Below are 17,581 nucleotides of genomic sequence, written 5' to 3' on the forward strand. Positions count from 1 at the left end.
TGGTTGAAAAGAGGTGTAGAGCATGAATAATGTCATTGAATGCCAGGAAACCTTTGAGATCTCTTTCCATGGACGAGCTTCCTACAAAGCACATAGGCACGTCGTTTTCAGCCCCGAGTTATCCTCAGTATCATCACGCAAGTACCTGTTGGGTCACTGACTCAGGATCTCTGCTGGCCGCATCAAATAGCAAGTATAACAAACGAAGCTTACCGTGTCCGTGGCTGTGTCAGGCGTAACCTTAGGTTTTCCCCTTCTCACGTAAAACTGCTAACGTACCAAACGTTTGTTCGCCCCAAGCTGGAATATCCTCGCGCAGGTTGGGACCCGCATCAGATTACCCTGCAAAAACATCTTAAGTCCATCCAAAACCGCGCTTTTAGATTTATTTTCTCAGATTATCCTCACTGCTGTAGCGGCTGTCAAGTAAAACATGGAGCTAATCTTCCCAGTCTTAGTCGCGGGGAATATTAACGCGCCTGTCCCTCTGCCACAAGTATTATGACTCGGAACCGAAGAAGGTGCTATATATCAATTATTTCGCCAAGTTCCGAATGAGGTACAGGCACTAGTTTAAAATGACCCGTAATAGGTAAAGGGTAACTTCTGTTAGAAACAGCACTCGCACGACAATTCGATTGCAACAAATTTTCTGTAATAAGTGCTTTCTCCTACTTGTGTCGTTCAGTCCCTAACAGAAACGTTACCTTCGAAAGAAACCAGGGACTGAATTCGCTAAACGAACTATTGAAGAAATTTTGACGGAAGAACTATTTTACGAAAAGAACATTTTTACAAAGCTAAAATGTCCCGCCGACGCCCGCCGCTGCAAAACAAAGGCTGTAGTCGAAAAAAGGCATGCATGTAATGGTAGTGCAGGTGAAAACTTCAGTACTTGGGACAACAGTAAGGGGTATGTAGATTCACAAAACCTAAACAGCCGTCGCGGCTGGCGACTTCAGAAGAAATTTCTATGACAGGCGGATAGCAGTCTTACGAACCAAATTATGTGTATGTGTGTCGCTCTAACTTACGCGGGTAAGCGTTGGAGCACACTGCAACGGCCTCCTGGCCAGAGGCCAGAACTGATAACCGCGGATGGCGCATATTTAAAGTTTGTGGTGCGCCCTGATTTGTCAACTCAAACGCATTGAGCAGTTTTAGTGTATGATTATAATGAGCGTGCAGCTCTGTGCAAAACAGTAAGATTATTGCTGTGCTGCGAGCGTTTGCTGTATGTCTGATGGGCTGTTTCGTTACGCGCACATAAGCCGGATTTTTCATATCATCGCACTCTATTGGGCACAGAGAAAAGATGGGGAATGCGGGAGATGCAAATTCAAGACGATGAGCAAAACGTGAACAAGGTGAATGCAGGAGCCAACGTGGTGACATGAAGTGACGTATATACCACGTGGTGACATGAAGTGACGTCATTCATTCAAGAACAAATTCTTGAAACAATCTCAACGAGAACGAGTGATATATTTGTCCTTTTTGTAGTAAACCTGCTAAAGTCCAATTGTCTTACGTACTGTCTGGTCATAATTTCTGGCTATAACGAAGTTTGGTAGAACACAGGAATGAACCTACACATTTTGCAGTGAGTTGAAATGAGCGGACGAGAGTTGTTGCGCACAAACAGCGCGATTAGCTCCAACATCAATTTAATGCAAAGTCTGTGTACGCAATGTAGGCACAACCATATGGCAATGACAGACAGTACACACCGTCCATTAGACAGTGCACGGCCTGCTAATGGTGCCACACGTAACAAGCAAATTAGTTTGGTTTCCTGGCTTTACTCTATTTTATCACGTCCGAGGAAATCTCTCTTCAATCAATCAATGATTTTATTTCAGTAGCAAAGACACTTGGTGGGTACAGACAAAAAGCCATTTATCAGGCTTGACGAGGTCTGCACCCCGGAATACTGGCAGACAAGGCGCATAACAAATGCAGCACGCCAACATAAATAAACCTAACAGTGTACAGAAGTCAGGTGTGTGTGCATTTACGGTCTTAAATCAGCTGATATTGCCATAAATACTAGTAAAAGAAGCATAAAAACAAATCAATGTGTAAAAACAAATAATAAAATAAGAAAGAAATACGCTTGAACACACGACAGGGTCACATGAGTACATGAATACTGCATGAGATTACACACTCTATTGCGAAAGCAAAAAGCACCGATAAATAGAACGTCACAGCAAAGCAACGAAGACAATTAGCTGTGGCATTGTGTTATATTTGGAACTCTGAATTATTAAGCAGCGCAGGTAACTGGTATTTCAACATCTGTGTGCCGTACTTAGTACGTGTTCTAGGCACCTTCCAAAGCTCACGTATTCTCAATGTACGGGCATGCTCAAGCCGGCGTAGTCCGGACAATTCAGTAAGAAATGAATTGTTATTTTTCACTTCCAATTTGCAGCGTTTATTTAACATTAAAGGGTAAAGCTCATTTACTGCTAATAGATTTAGGGCCTTAAAGATTGGTTCCGCGTGTGTGTCGTATGCAGCATTAACGATGTTGCGAAGGGCTTTCTTTTGAAGTTTATGTAGTTTCTGAGTGTTTTTGTGTGTTGTCGTGACCCAGACTAAATAGCAGTACGATAATTTCGACAAAAGCAGGGATATGTAAATTAACAACTTTATATTCTGAGGTAAGATGTGGCGATATTTGCACAAAACCCCTACAGTTTTTGAAAGTTTATTTAATGTTTCATTTACTTGAACTGTCCACGTCATGTGTTCTTCAAAAACGACGCCAAGATTTTAGCTTCGCGCGATATTGGTATATTTGATGACCCAATTTTTAGACTGCTGGTTATATTGAGTGCTTTGTGCTGAGGGCGAAATAAAACTGCTTTCGTCTTTGCAGCGTTTAAGTTTAATGAGTTAACGACACTCCAAGCGGGAAGTTTAACACCACGTTGCCTTTTTCTATGAGGCTAGAGGGATCGCACCCTGTTATGAAAATACTTGTATCGTCTGCGTATATAACAAATTTTGTGTTACTGTCTATGTTTACTATATTGTTCACATATATGTTGAAGAGTAATGGGCCTAAGATACTGCCTTGAGGCACACCAGCACGAATTGGTTTTACTTCAAATAGAAAACCGTTAACACTGGTTTGCTTCCGACGATGATGAAAATAGGACGTGAGAAGTGTTAGGAAAGTGCCTCTAAAGCCATAATGTTCCAGTTTCGCAAGTAAAGACTGGTGAATAATTGAATCAAATGCTTTAAAGTAATCAACGAATATGCCTAGTGTGCATAGTCGATTTTCGAAGGACTGCAAAATGTGTTCTTTTTGGCTAAGAAGGGCCGTTTCGGTTGAGCAGCCTCTCCTAAAACCGTACTGACACGGCGTGATAATGCTGTGTTTTATTGTAAAGCTGGACATGCGTTCATATATCAACTTTTCAGTGCATTTTGAAAACACGGGAATAATTAAAATTGGCCTGTAATTACAGAAGTCGTTAATATCACCGCCCTTGAAAATCACTGATACTTTTGATGTCTGAGGGCTTTTGGGGAAAGTGCCGATGGAAAACATAAGGTTGACTACATGTTCTAAAATGGGTGCGATTATATTGATGGCATATTTTACAGGTTGTATCTGGAAGTCATCAGCATCGGTACACATACTATTCCTCAGGGACATGACTGAACTTACAATTTCGTGCACTGTAGCGGGAAACAAAAATGCACTATCCATCATTCGTGTTGTTAAGTAGTCAAGGCATTTGGGATCGTGCTTACTCTTGACTAATGATGTGAAGTACTCGTTAAAGGAATTCGCGAAATGGGTATCTGATAATGTCTCGCGTCCATTGGTGATTGATAAAACTGATTCCTCTTTGGGGTCGCCTTGCAGTACGGTATTTAGTCGTTTCCAGACTAGGTAGGGTTTCCTGCACACTTCGGGAGAAAAAAGATTGGTCATGTATATCCGTTTTGCATCTCGGAGCTCTTTGTTTAGGTTGTTTCGGAAACGCTTAAAAACCTCCAAGTCAGTCGGGTGTCTTGTTTTCATGAAACGCTGGTAGAGCTTATCTTTTTCTTTCATACTCTGCAGGTGTTCCCATGTGACCCATGGCTTACGGGCTTTCCGAGCTCGTTTTCTTAACTTAAACGGAAAACTTTGGTCATATGCCGCCTTAAAGACCCTTATGAACTCTGTATAGGATCCTTCTGGTTCAGTGGAATCTATGACTTGGCTCCAATCAGCGAGACGCAGATTACTGCAAAATGATTCGAGTGTACAAGAATTTATCTCTCTCTATGTTTTGGCAGGCCGGGGTTTTAATGTATTGGATGGTTTAGCGTACTGCGTTAAAAGAAAAATCGCGAGGTGATCGCTCATGTGAGAGCTGATGACACCAGCACTTAGATGCTGGGAAGTAATATTGGTAATAAAGACGTCAAGTAGGGTAGACGTCGGTAGGCTAATTGCGTTGATGTAGTTGTTCGCATGCAGGATTCTACAAAATTCGTTACAATTTGACGATTGCTGCAAGCAGTCGATGTTCATGTCACCTCCAAGGATCACAGTGTCGGCCATATCGTTAAAATAGCTTAGGAAGGTTTCCAGAAATGCAAAGAAATTGGAAACATTCGCGTTGGGTGGACGATACATTACGCTGTACACTCTAGCACCGCTTTTCATAGTGAGGATCTCGAAGTCAGGGGTAATTTTCGAAAATGCCTGTGCGATAACACAGCTGATATTACATTTAATTAGCATCATAACTCCGCCCTCATTTTCAGAGCCGCGGTTTAAAAAGTAAGAAGCATATCCTGGAATTTGCTACACTTCCGTAGCATCTCGATACCATGTTTCAGTCAGCATCACAACATCAAACTGAAAAGCACTACAAAAAAATAAACATTGTATTTCTTCCTCTTTGTTTCTAGCGGACTGGGTATTAACGTGAAGCAGAGAAGATGAATATCTCTTGCTTCGCGACAACGTGCGCAATTCTGAAACCGATAAAAGGTGATTTTCCATGTTGTTGAAATGAAAGGTGTACACGTGCGTAGCTTACTCTATCTTATCAAGGTCGCTGAACTCGGTGACACAAAGAACACGTGACGACTCCGTTTTCCTCACGAATATCTTGCCTTCTTTTGTCCAGCAGAAACGCCAGCTCTTCTCGTTTTTTTTTTTGCTACTGTCTTTTCAAGTAGCATTTTCAATGCAGGACAAAGGTGCTCGTTTATGTATATGGGCTGGGAACTTTGCTGTCCGATGTCAGTGGTGGTAATGAGTTTTTTTCGTGCCTTTTCAAGCAGGGCATTCCGTTTACAACGGCTGCGAAACTGGACAACAATATTCTGTCGCGAGGCGTCCCGAGTTGGTACACGGTGGCATATCTCAATGTCGCTCTTCGAAATTGGTTCGTTCATTGTATCCCCAATAGCCCTAAGTATGCTATCGAGGTTTTCGTTCGTTGCCTTAGGAATACCCTTAATCTCGATGTTCTTGTTTCTGGAGTATTGCTCCAGTTGAAGGATTCTCAGTTCATTTTCGGACACCTTTTCCTTCAACATGGTGCATTCACCCGAGAGGGAGCTGTTCTCGGCCTTCAATTTAGTATTTTCTGTTTCAATTTCTTTCAATCGGTTTGTCATATCTTCAAACGTTTTGTTCATGGAATCAAGAGAAGCCTTGACCTCGCGGAGCTCTTTCCGCAGTTCCCTCTCGAGCGACTGGCGCATTTCAGACAGGTCATGTTTTAGATCCTTTACAAGTTTGCTTTCTTCTGAGCGCGACAAGTTCATGGCAAAAGAAAGGACAGTACACTTCAGTGGCAGCAGCAGCAGCAGCAGTAGCAATGAAAACTATATATGCTAATAAATCGCGGTTACAAAGAAAATGCAAACCTGCAATCAGTAGAAGGACGAACGTGAGCGACGCTGTAAGTTAGCTGCCGCTGCTGCGAAGTGAAGGATGCCGGCCTCTTGTTCCTGTTGAAATAGTGATGTCCCCTGGCGGCACAGTCGCTTCTCGGAATGACGTCACAGATGACCGTTGCCGATCACCAGAAGATTGAACGATAGTTCCACCAAGGCGAATTTCTTCACGGGCGTATCGGCGATGTTAGCATCTGCAATCAGTAGAAGGACGAACGTGAGCGACGCTGTAAGTTAGCTGCCGCTGCTGCCAACTGAAGGATGCCGGCCTCTTGTTCCTGTTGATATAGTGATGTCCCCTGGCGGCACAGTCGCTTCTCGGAATGACGTCACAGATGACCGTTGCCAATCACCAGAAGATTGAACGATAGTTCCACCAAGGCGAATTTCTTCACGGGCGTATCGGCGATGTTAGCATCTGTAATCAGTAGAAGGACGAACGTGAGCGACGCTGTAAGTTAGCTGCCGCTGCTGCCAAGTCCAGATGCTTAATACAGAAAATAAATTATAGCCGATAGGGACTAGCTGCACTATTACCCATGAGAATCACATAAGCGTATGAAACAACTGCGACCATTTTATTACTTGATTCATCTCATTCAGTTATTTGAGGCAATAATTTTTTCGCATGCGCTTATTAGGAGCCGTTTGTTCGGCAACAATAAAAGCCAGAAGCCAAAAAATGAAAAAGTTTGGTTGTGGCTTGCAGCATAACATGCATCCGGCGAACTTGGCCACATCTGTTGTGTACATTCTGCGATCATAATTTCGTGCCTATGCTGGACAGATGAGACACTGTGTTAATGCACGATTTAGGGAGCATCAGCTTTGTGGAACTATCTTCCCTCACACATCGTGACACATGGCAAGAAATGTGGCTGCGGTCTTGCATTTCACAAAACTCGCATAGTAACCAGATATTACGACCAGACAAAATAAATAATGTGTGTTGCGACATTTAATAAGAATGAGAATTGCATCAGTCACTCATCATTTGCACTGCAGAAAAAAATTAGTTTAACAGAAAAGATCACATAATGTCACAGCGTGTTGTTAAATATTGCCTGTTTCCTCATTTTAAAGCTTGAGGTGAGAGCTGGTGCTTCTGCCATATGTGCACATATCTTTCTTGGTTTACTTCTATGGTGCCATTACCCCAAAATTGGTATAGCCAAATGTCCACGTACTGCTTTTGCACGTTATAGCGGTGCTCGCAAATCCTTGCAAACATCAGCCTATCTGGTAAGATATGCTTTTATACATATTCTATTCTAAAATAAAAGAACAGACACGCTGCCAAGCCAAGAAGCAAGAATCAAGAGCACTAAGTTAATCCACCGCAATGCTTTACTTTTTCACAGTGTTTTCTTACACATATGTGGGTAAGCCAACTGGAATATTGCAGTTGATATAATTGCACCAAATAAGTTGTTGAGATTATGAAAATATGTTAACACAACTAAGCACAGTCTTACATGCAATAGGAAACAGCAGTCTCAGTTTGCTCCTTTTAAGACACGTTATTTTTATTTCATTGGCATGAAGAAAAGCACGTGTAGACGAGAGAAGTCTAGATTTTAATGAGAGCCTTTCAGGATCGAGCAACACAACAATGTGACCATTAGGGTACATACATCGAAAGCAGTTCAGACTCCGGCATGAATTTCACAAGTATGGCGCGTTAGCAAAAACTGCAACCATTAACCCAGAAAGTAATCGGACCCCACAGAATAACAACACTAAAAGAGAAATGTGCCAGTGCAGCATCTCTTTTCTCAACTTACGAGAAAATGGCATGCTTGTTTGCGACGCTATGGGCATGGTGCTCCATAGTCTCTCATCACCCCCTGCCTCATTGCGTGGTTTCATGCTTTTAAGAAAGCGCTCTTGCATATTTATTTGCTTGTCTTTTGCGACGCCAAATCAATTATCACTCAGTGCAGATTGCGCCAAGCCATTTTTCTAGGTGGACTCGCTTTCTGTCGATAGCACTGCTCTCGCCTCCTCAAAACTAAAAATCACAAAAGGATGCGTTCTATTTGAAACAACATGCGAGAATATGTCGGTTCTGCAGCTGAAATAGGTTAACTATAAGAAAAACAGTGACATCTTTGGATGGACTTCGTTTTCATAATATAATTGTTTATTTGGGCACATAGCTAGCCTGATCATGTGTGCTAAAACAAGAAAACAAATGCAACAATTCACAGGCTTAAAATGGTTGGTGCTCTATTGACTTCAGCACACAAACAGGAGAAAAGACGGGGAACGAGAACTACGACAACCATTAGGCTCCAGATGCCCATCATATAGCTACGAAAACCTAAAGAAAGGTAAACAAAGGAGAACGTTCATCTCAAAAGAAAAAGAACAAGGAAAGACAAAGAAAACATTTTAGTAGCTAAGTCGCAAACAAGATGCAAAAGAGAGCCATACTTTTCCAAGCACGCAGGTTTAGTTATATTGCTCAGTCCCCCGATATCACAAGTGCTTGTTTGGCAGGGACACCAACGGGACATTTACGCATCTTTTTATTGCAAGTGCCATTCTGCTCCCTCCAAAATCCTTCCTTAGTGGTTTATTATTTAGTACCTTATTTGCTTGTACTGGTATTGCAATCGGCGGTATATATTCTGTGTAATGTAAGCACACAAAGCAGGGATGAAGTTATCATTGGCCATTATGCAACCATGTGCAGTCGGAAGAATGTTCCAGTCTCTTATGGTCCAAGAAAGAAAAACACAACGTAAGGCATCACCTACAAGAGGAAATTAATAAATTTTCTTACTGTGATTTCTTTCTTGTGGGGTATGATTATAGCCTAATATGAATTTCTTTATCTATACATGTTTTGTATAGTATATGCTGCGAAATAATGTTAATTGAAGCCATTTTCTTCAGTCTGTCCAACCTGGCCGTTGCAGCTTACCCTTATTCTCAGTAATACAAAGCCTTTTAGTATGATTTCCCATTACAAAGCAAACCGCCATATTTTCGCATTTTTCAAGCATGCCTGCTAAATCATTAGTACGGGGATCCTAGCAAAAACATGCTTAATCGAGTACTGAATGTACTTAGCAAAATGCAGCCGTTCTTTGAGGTTTTCTGGTAGCGGACAAAATGTATATGGGTCGACACACGACGGCTACTACACCGATAACACTGCCCAACGAAAATGAAGTTTATTCCTACATGAGTGGGAATGGCGGAAGGGAGCGTACGACAGTCTGCATTCTCCGGACGTAAACACAGTTGAGCCTTTACATAACGAAGTCGGTAAAATCAGCAGTTTGCTTTGTTGTACTCAATTTCCACTTCTTAGTCAAATCAGTACATCAGCAATGGATTGTTTTTACATAGAAGGGGCCGCAATCAGAAAAAGCGAATTTTAAGGAATTTTTAAATTTGAGAGTCGGTGACGAAGGATATTGTTTCATGCCGTGTCAGCGAAACCTCGACATAGACAGTATGAAGCAAACCCAGCAACGCAGCCACTCACCGGTACTGCCACACACAATGGGATGATGCTGTTATGAAAAGCGCCGGCATTGGGGGCGAATACTCCATCTGCCTCTCGTTTTGATATATCTCTGGAACTTTAGGTAATGCAACCTCCAGTGAAGCATCTCTGAAACTTTCGCTTATGCAACCTGCAGTTTTGAGCATGCGGGAAGACAATGCACATATCGCCACGCCATACGTCTACTCGATGCACACGGTGCAGATTACCTCTAGAACAGGTTGCGCAGGCTTCATATGTGCTCAGCTGTGCCGGCCGCCATGTGCAGCAACAGCTGCGCTAAAAAGTAGAAACACACACCAACTGCCCCCAATCGGGCCCCTCTGAAGCCCACTAAGTCTGTCATGTTTTTTTTTTGTTTCTCTTCCAGGCAGTGCAAACGAGTAAATTTACTTCATTTCCATTAATACTGCTGTATATAAGATAGAAAAAGCGTTGAACATTTTATTATTTTTCACCTCTCAGTCGAAATATCGTACAAATGCATAAGCAGCAGTTTTTGCCTTGTTTCACCTGGCATTTTTTTTTTTTTTTCATGCTGGGAGCAAGGCATGCGTTTAAAAAAAAAGCTTGCTTGCAACGTGCGAAGGAACTGTGTCATCTCACATAAAGGGTTACGAAAATCAAAATATAGTCGCGACTTCCTTGTGACTTACTTTCTCTAACGCACTAAAAGGGGAAATGACCTTTTAAAAAACCGTTTACAAAAAAAGCTACAGCATATGCACCCATACTAAGCTACGGACTGTATCAAGCTGAAAAGACTTTCTAAGAAAGCTGTAGTGCTCCCTGTAGTGAATATTGAGGCACAGACGTGTTAGCGCTATGAGACTGCGCCCGCGCGATAACAAATGTGGTAGACAACATTATATGCATGCAGATGGAAGAATGTATAGTCAGTGCTCGCTGGCACCCTGCATCTGTATTGTCCTCATGGAGATATTGTGGTGGCCATCTGCTTGAATCTTTCCTTCGTATAGAAAACAACATTGTGTTATACCGGCTCCTAAGTGTTTAACTCCAGCAGTTTAATACGTCACCTCCAAGTGTGGTCATATTTTAAGCGTTGCATGTGGACATCCTGGTTGCAAAACAACCTAGATCTTATATCGCAGTCTGATGTGTAGGGACATCAAAGCGATTTAGCGGAGGAACCTGACGCTTTTATATTGGTTGTTCAGTTCGCATTATCTTTCACAAAAGTACCTATAGGCATTTTGTTGCAATAACAGGGCTGTTCACAGCATACGTCGCGAGAGCGATGTTTGCCACTTTCGGCTGAATTATTGCTGAAGGATGAATAATTACCGGTGTATTATATTGTCACAAGCTGTCATGAACCGCGCCTATCAACCAGATTCATCTGGTTCTGCGTTAAACACCTCGTGTGTAACATTTGGTGGAGCTGTGCGGGGTAACTCCCACGACCTACAACGGAACCACCAGCACTAGAGCTACGCCGAAGCCGTCGCCTCGCCGGACTTTTGCCGTCGCGCTCAATCATGGCTACAGAGCAAAATACCCTCACGAGCAGTGCCTCGGCAAGCCCAGTCCCTATCCAGCACTACCGAGAGCCACGCATGTTCTCGGCGAAGGCAGAGGAAGATGTGGATGAGTGGCTAACCCATTACGAAAGGGTAAGCCAATACAATAACTGGAATGCTGCCAGTCAGCTTAGGAACGTTGTTTTCTTCTTGGCCGGCACGGCGCTGGTATGGTATGACAACCACGCGGACATGCTAACTACATGGACACGCTTCGTTGAGGAGATCAAAAAGTGTTTCGGTGACTCGGACGCAAAGAGGAAACGTGCGGAACTCACATTAGCCCAGAGAGCTCAGGTACCCGGCGAGACTTGCACTACCTATATTGAAGAAATTTTGAAGCTGTGCCGAACCGTGAACCCTCACATGACAGAGGAAGATAAAGTGGGACACGTGGTAAAAGGAATAGCGGAAGACGTGTACAACTTCCTCATTGGTAAAGAGAACTTGCACACTGTATCAGAACTGATACGGCACTGCCGTACGTTCGAGGCGCTGAAGACTCGCCGAATTACACCAAAGTTTGGACGGCTGGCCAATGTAACAACTGTAGCAAGTGTTGACACGAGTCCTCCGCTCCCAGACCTATCGTCCGCCATCCGCCAGATAGTCCGCGAGGAGCTACAGCGACATGACCAACAGGCACGTTATGCGGCGCCACGTTACAGCTCCTCTGTTTTCCGAGACACTCTTTGGGAACCCCCTTCGGCTACTTGGAACCACTCGGTGAACGTCGCGGATCTTAACGGCTCCAGAGACGAACCGCATTACATTACGACCGAACCACCACGCAATGATTCGCCCCCTCAACGTTTTGATCCACGCCCACGCAACTTTCGTCCACGAAGACTCGCCGCTACCTGCGACTTTCAAGGGGAAGAGCCTCGTTACCCTCAACCGATGTCTTCGGCAGAATACTTCGACCCGCATTCTGAAGTTCGCCCTTCGCCAGTGTGTTACTGCTGCGGCATGCCTGGCCATATAGCTAGGTACTGTAGCCGACGCCGAGCATCGAACTACGGATCGTCAGCGCCGACTATGCGGTCTAGCGGTCGTACACTGCGCACTCAGTGGCCAGGAGACTCCACTTCAGGAAGCCACTTTCGAGAGGACCGATGCAGCGCCCAGGAGACCTACCTTGGAGAAGAAAGAACCCGGAACCGCTACCGCTCCCCTGCCTCCGACCGTACTCTGACGCCACCACCAGCCTTCCGAGCCTCCCGATCACCATCCCCTCGGCCGCGATTCACGTCACCATCGCCTCGGCGCCGTCTCGTGTCGCCCCCGCCGGGAAACTAGCCAGCGCGGCCGATGGAGGTGAGGTCGCTGGAAAATGTGTGCTGCCGACTCAACTGCCTCCAACTATTTTCATGCTAAAGAATAAGGTTCATGTACTGATTGATGGGGTCTCTACAATGGCTTTAGTCGACACGGGAGCAACTGTCTCGGTCATGAGTGTGGGGTTTAAAGGCCTTCTGGGACGCAAGGTTATGTTTCGTTGGGACCAGTGCACAAGTTTCCGTGGAGTCAGTGGTGAATCATTATACCCGGTTGGTGTGTGTAACGTGGATGTGTCATTGGGTGGGAAAGTTTTTAATGCAGAGTTTACTGTTCTTCCTCGCTCCTCGCATGACGTGATTCTGGGGATTGACTTTTTGCAATTGTGTGGTGCGAATGTTGACTGCCGGACGGGAGAACTCAGTGTCGACACCAGTGTTTCACCTGTGCTCTTTGAAGGTGAAGCTTGCCCGGAGAGTGTGCTGTGCGTGTCTGAGGATACAGTTGTGCCCGCCTTATCCGCGATGCGTGTTGCCGTCGCCTGTTAATCTCCGGCTCCTATCTCGTTCGACGCTGCAGTGGAACCTGTACATCGGAACTGCCTCAAGAAAAACGTGTTAGTTCCGCACTGCGTAGTCTCAGTGACCAATGGATGCGCGGGGCTGTGGGCGCTAAACTGTTCCACTGAAGCGGCAGTGCTACCTCAAGGCCTAAAGATTGCCACGTTTCAGGAAGACTCGCCCGTATCGGTGGCAGTACTCACAGAGCTCCCCGATGGAGGAGCAACCAGTGTCTCGAGCCCCGGGAGCTCGAAGATACTTTCCATGATTGACAAGTCACTCAGCGATCACGAGCGTCGAGTTTTGATGGCCCTGCTTACGAAACATACCTCGGTATTCGACTTTGCGCAGCACGATGGCCCGCCATCAATTCCTGCGTCCAGAACTCGTCACCGCATCAACACAGGAGCCGCCCAGCCAATCCGACAAAAACCCTATCGTGTATCTCCGTCAGAACGCAAGATAATCAGTGATCAGGTCCAAGAAATGCTATGCAAAGGCGTCATTCGAGAATCATCTAGTCCTTGGGCAGCACCCGTGATATTGGTGAAGAAGAAAGACGGTACGTGGCGGTTCTGTGTTGATTACCGTCGCCTAAACGCCGTCACTAAGAAAGATATCCGCTCCCACGAATTGACGACGCCATCGACTGTCTCTTTGCGGCATCTTACTTTTCCTCAATCGATTTACGGTCAGGTTACTGGCAAATTCCTATACACAAGGACGACAGAGAAAAGACAGCATTTGTAACACCCGACGGACTATTCCAGTTTAACGTGATGCCTTTCGGGTTGTGTAACGCACCTGCAACGTTCGAAAGGTTCATGGACACGATATTACGCGGCTTGAAATGGGAAGTTTGCATGTGCTACTTAGACGACGTTGTGATCTTCGGGCGAACGTTTAGTGAGCACAACAAACGTTTGGATTTGGTCTTGAACTGCTTGGAGAAAGCGGGCCTTGTGCTCAATTCAAAAAAATGCCGTTTTGGGGAATGACAAACTCTTGTGCTAGGCCATCTCGTCGCTAAAGAAGGCATCCGACCAGATCCACAAAAGACTGCGGCCGTAGAAGCATTTAGAGTACCCAACTCTGTCAAGCAGTTAAGAAGTTTCTTGGGCTTGTGCTCCTATTTTCGCCGATTCATTCCCCGGTTTGCTGACATGGCTCATCCCCTTACACGCCTTCTCCAAAAAGGCGTTCCCTTTGAGTGGACTGCAGATTGCGACTCATCGTTTCGCCAGCTCAAGTTCCTGTTGACATCCCAACCAATTCTTCGGCACTTTGATCCTTCATCACCAACTGAAATTCACACCGATGCCAGCGGCGTAGGCATCGGTGCTGTGCTAGTTCAGCGTGTTGACGACAGTGAGCACGTGATCTCTTACGCTAGCCGGTCCTTGAGCCGCTCCGAGCGCAACTACACAGTCACCGAACAAGAGTGTCTGGCGGTCATCTTCGCCGTGCAACGGTTTCGTTCGTATCTCTATGGGCACCCCTTCACTGTGATAACAGATCATCATTCGCTATGCTGGCTTGTGAATCTGCGGGCTAGCAGATTCACACTAGCGCGCTGGGCCCTCCGTCTACAGGAATACGATTTCGTTATTTGCTACAAAAGTGGCCGGCGACATGCTGACGCTGATTGTCTCTCTCGGATGCCACTTCAAACAACTGAATGTGATGCGGACAATTTTGATGAATACATCGCTTTTGTGTCCCCGGAATTTCCGGATATGGGTACCGTCATATCCGAGCAGCACAAGGACGAGAGCTTACAACCGCTCTTCGCGGCAGCACAGGAGTCACCTGCAGGCAGTCGCTTTCGCCTACGTGATGGTGGCGCGCTGTATAAGAAGAGCTACTCGACCACCGGTGCACGCTACCTTTTAGTTGTCCCCAAGAACCTTCGCCACCAAGTATTACACGCCATGCACGATGACCCAACTTCCGGTCATCTTGGTTCCACACGTACACTCTACCGGGCTCAAGAACGTTTTTACTGGCCTAAGATGCGGAAAGATATCGAACGGTACGTCGCCAGCTGCTCTCAATGCCAGCGCTACAAGCGTCCGCCACAAGCGCCACATGGCCTGCTTCAACCAGTTTCCCCTTCTAGCGTCCCCTTTGAGCAAGTTGGTATAGATCTTCTGGGCCCTTTCCCGCGATCCTCCAAGGGTAATCGTTGGGTTATCGTTTGCGTAGATCACCTTACCCGCTATTGTGAGACCGCCGCATTGCCATCGGCCACAGCTACAGAAGTTTCTATCTTCTTGCTGGCTAACGTTATACTCCGACATGGACCTCCTCGCATAGTAATCAGCGATCGTGGGCGACAGTTTACCGCGGACGTGGTTGAAGAAACCCTTCGTCTGTGTTCATGTAGCTTCCGCCATTCTACGCCCTACCATCCACAAACTAATGGTCTGGTCGAGCGCACAAACAGAACGCTTGCCAACATGCTATCCATGTACGTCGATTCAGCACACAAGAATTGGGACAGTATCTTGCCTTTCATTACCTATGCCTTCAATACAGCGAGACACGAGACCACTGGTTACTCACCATTTTTCCTTCTGTATGCTCGTCCGCCGCGCTACACCCTCGACACCATATTTTCCTACTTCGCTCATGACAACGAATCAATTGATGAGATCCTATGTCGAGCAGAAGAAGCGCGACGCCTCGCTAGGCTACGCACCCTAGCATCGCAGGACCGGTCCAAGATCCGCTATGACGGGCGTCACCGCCACGTTTCCTTCGATCCTGGGGACCTTGTGTGGCTCTGGACGCCGTTGCGGAAGCGTGGCTTGTGCCAGAAGTTTCTCGCCCACTACGTCGGCCCTTACGTTATTCTGGAGCGCCTCAGCGAAGTAAACTACCGCATTGCGCGTCTCACGAGCAGTGGACGACGCTCGGCCAAGGCTGAAGTGACGCACGTCGCGCGTCTGAGGCGTTACAACCCACGAGATGACTGACTCGCCCGGCGGGCTTCGTCTGCCAGCGGGGAAATGTCACAAGCTGTCATGAACCGCGCCTATCAACCAGATTCATCTGGTTCTGCGTTAAACACCTCGTGTGTAACAATATATTCGGAACTTGAACAGCTCATATTTTTGTCTCCTCAATCTACACTCCTGCCGCGCTTTTGCTAGCATTCTTTACAAGGCGTTTTGACTGATTTCATACCATGTGATCACCCTACGAGCCCTGTTTGCATCCCCTGGTCAGCCCTTTCAATGACCATATTTAGTTTTCAGTGGCTTTATCAACTAAGCATCTAGCCGCGGCTTCAACTGGGGGCACGCATCAGAACTCACATCAGGCTCAGGCGAATTACGTGAGGCACTGCGTACGCAAACTATGCTGTAAGAGAGGGCAACTAGATTGCCACCTTGGGAATGAAACATTATTTAGTAAAACCTTACAATCAAGGCTTCAATTTACATCACAGCGATAGCAGTCCATCTCTCCAGCGGTTCTCGTCGAGGCCAATACGGATCGCTTTTTCGTCCACGTGATTGTGTCGAACTACTGTAGTTCTTTCTTGAGCATTAACGCTATGCTCACATTGCATTGAAGAAGACATTTTCTTACTCAATGATATGTATAGTCCTTGAAGCTACATAATTACCACCAAGAGCCATATGTTAAACATGACGCGTTAAACATAAGGCAAACGCGGTTGTCCTCGGCGAGCCGCAGGGCGCTAAATCAGTGGAGCCGCGGCGGCCGCGGTATCTACGACATGTAGCCGACCGCAGCTGCCAATAGCAGTCGCAAATGGGAATCCGCCTTATTGCGAAGTAATGCGTAAGTCTGCCTGCTAGCTGAGTAAGGACGGAGGCTTCCGTTCAAAAGAGAGCGTTTGAGAGGAAGAAGATTTCGCGATCCGCATGAAGTACGTGTTGCAGCCAGCACCAAGGCCACTAGTGGCACTGCCTGACATTGTCCAACAACACGCAACACAAACAAATGTCCAAAAAAGTGAGGATCATAGCTGCTGCTGTAACTAAATAATCAAAGATTGCACGCATCATGCAGATGTGAATGCAGCTCCCATCAGCAGCGAGTTGTCGTATGGTCCACTTCGCTTCCTCTTTTGTTTTGTCTTAATTGTGTATTGGAGCCATGGGGTAGCCTCGAATAAAAATCACGCACCTCAGTTCCGAGTCATGCATTGCTATATGCTGCAAAATCATCCATATGTGCTTCAGGCTCTTTAACCGTTTTGTTTTAACAATATTTTTCTTTTTGCCTCACTGCACCCTAATGCACTGCTAATTGTATACAATGCTTTACAGAAAAACCTATATCTACACAATGACACCTCTGATTAAGTTTTCACAGCCTATGACTTCACGATGTCTACATACACACGCTATACATGCCTACAATGAAAATATGCGGGACTATTCTTACACGCACACTCGACATACTTCATAAGTTACCTGGTTCCAGAATGCTTTTTCTTTATCAACCATAGGACGCCTGCAATTAGAAATCTAATTCTAGCTGTGACTCATGACACTTGCAGAACCATCCTAATGCAATCAACAAATATTTTCGAATTTAAAGCAGTTGGACATAAGGAAGGCAAATAGCTTTATAATGCTAAAAATCAACTTCTATTGTGCATTTCAGTAAAAAGCCTGCTGCGTTTATCATATAAGCACACTGTCATATATCTGCTTATCTTCCTAGGGATTGCATCAAACGATTGGCTTATATGCAAATTTTTACTACACAAC

General features: G+C 45.5%; 1 protein-coding gene across 1 annotated transcript in view; it reads left to right on the top strand.

The window, feature by feature from the left end:
- Positions 1–17,581, top strand: part of LOC126524719 (uncharacterized) — a 451,239-nt gene that overhangs the window by 236,333 nt on the left and 197,325 nt on the right. The window lies entirely within an intron of this gene.

Source organism: Dermacentor andersoni, chromosome 3 (assembly GCF_023375885.2).
Source record: "Dermacentor andersoni chromosome 3, qqDerAnde1_hic_scaffold, whole genome shotgun sequence".
Classification (NCBI taxonomy): domain Eukaryota; kingdom Metazoa; phylum Arthropoda; class Arachnida; order Ixodida; family Ixodidae; genus Dermacentor; species Dermacentor andersoni.